At 36.9% G+C, this 2,123-nt stretch overlaps 1 pseudogene; it reads right to left on the minus strand.

Annotated features, from left to right (window-relative positions):
* Positions 1-1,471, minus strand: part of LOC102863413 — a 12,327-nt pseudogene extending 10,856 nt beyond the window's left edge.
* Between the last annotated feature and the right edge of the window lie 652 nt (positions 1,472-2,123).

Raw genomic sequence — 2,123 nt, forward strand, 5'->3', positions numbered from 1 at the left:
CATATCAACATATATATGTATGTATATAAAGATGTATATGTATATATGTATGTATATGCATATGTATATGTGCATATGTGTGTATGTGTATATGTGTATATGTATGTATATATGTGTGTATATGTGTGTATACATGTATATGTGTGTATATATGTATATCTATATTTTATATATGTATATATTTATATATAGTTATATATGTAGTTACACGTGTAGTTATACACATAGTTATATATGTAGTTATATATACATATATACACATACATATACATATACATACATATATAAAGAGACATATACATATATGTACGTCTCTGTGTGTTTCTGTGTTTTAAACAATCCATCTCATGCATTATACAAAATTAATTGAAATTTGAACATGTCAGTGGTTACCTGTCCCCACAGGATCCTTCCTATTTCCTTCAACCCTCCCTCACCAACAACCAAATTTTGCAATTCTGTGGATTCACACCTACCCATCCTCCCTCCTCTCTCCTTTTCTTTCTGAGACACCTTCCTCTCTATTTCAGCATGCAGTTCCACAGCCTCCTCAACCTTCCCTTCAACAATGTAGAGGGATTCAACTAGTTTTGCAAAATTTTCATTTTCGTGAACTATCTTTTGTCCTCTTACATCACCAGAATTGTATAATCCTTGGCATTTTCTTAGTTTGAAATAAAAGGGAAGAATCTTTCACTCCTGCAGTTTCTTCACTGTCATCTTTTGCTTAGGGAAATGCTTGAAAGGTCCTGGAGAAGATAGTGGTCCCAGGATAATTCTCAATGCTGGATTTTGTGCTTTCCATTGGCTTTCTCTTTACTTCCACCATCTCAATAATTTTCTGCTTGGCTCCAGAATTAAAAGCCACTCCTTGTGGAGATTATGTGTACCAAATGAACTGAGCAGAAGCCACTTTATCAGCTATTTGAACTGGTATGGAACCAACAACCTTCTGTGATACAGATTGTTCTAAGGCTAGTACTGTTTTATGGCTTCTTTATCAAGTCTTTGCAGTTTTGGGACATCTGCATTCAGAACTCCCTTGAAAAGTAAGTCAGTGTACTTGCTGTAAATGCCCTTGTCTTTTGACTGTCCTTGTCTAGCTATTGCAAGTTTCCTTCATTGTCCAGCTGAATAACGAGTGCATTGGACATTTTCCCCCTTTCCTCCAAAATCCAGTGAATAGTGGGTCACATGAATCTCTGGAAAAGCACCCCAATTCCCATAATTCTGATTCCTAATAACAAAGGTATTCAGTCTTTTGGGGATAAAGGGAAGGCTGTCTTCTGGTGAAGCTCAGTGAGGATTGCCGTGATCTCTGAGATCTTTCATTTTCTTCAGTGTCAAGTTGGTTCTGAGATAGCTGCATTGATGCAGGTAAGAAGCTAAGCGCATCGTCATCTTCAACTTCTTCCAGTGAACTGGAATAACAGTGAACTGCATAACTATAGGGATTTTTTAAAAAGAGCATATTGATTATGGAAATCTAGAGTAAGAAAAGGATTCTAGTTTTAATAGATTACTTAAATTCTTAGCTAGATGAAGCTAAGGTTGTTATATAAGAGAATGCTCTGTTATACAATCTGTTGTTATTGTCTTCTCTGTAACAGTAGTTGGCTATAAATAGTAAATAAAATTAAAGATCTTTGTGGATATAATTTACAGTAGCAAGACAAAATTCAAGATGATTTTGCTATTGCAGTAGACTAAATGAGAGGTAATTGTTGCCAGCAGCCAGGAAATTAAAAGACAAATTGCATTGGGAAAGTCTGCTGTCAGAGAGCTCTCCAAGATACTGAGAAGCAATGATGTCAGTATGGAAACCAAGGTGCACCTGATACAGGCCATGGTCTTTGCCATTACTTGCTATGTTTCAGAGAGCTGGACAATGACTACAGATAACAGAATGAGAATGGATGCCTTTGAGCTTTGGTCCTTAAGAAGAGTATTGAATATATCATAGACTGCTAGGAGAACAAACAGCTTCATCCTGGAGAGGGTGAAGCTAGGCTTCTCCTTGAAGGCAAGGATTCTAAAGCTTCATCTGACATGCTTTGGAAAAGTTGCAAGGAGGGACAAGTCCTTGGAGAGGGACATCATGATTGGAAGGGTGGAGGGACAGT

Source organism: Elephantulus edwardii, unplaced genomic scaffold (genome assembly GCF_000299155.1).
Source record: "Elephantulus edwardii isolate Elephantulus edwardi_28Jun2011 unplaced genomic scaffold, EleEdw1.0 scaffold00147, whole genome shotgun sequence".
Lineage (NCBI taxonomy): Eukaryota > Metazoa > Chordata > Mammalia > Macroscelidea > Macroscelididae > Elephantulus > Elephantulus edwardii.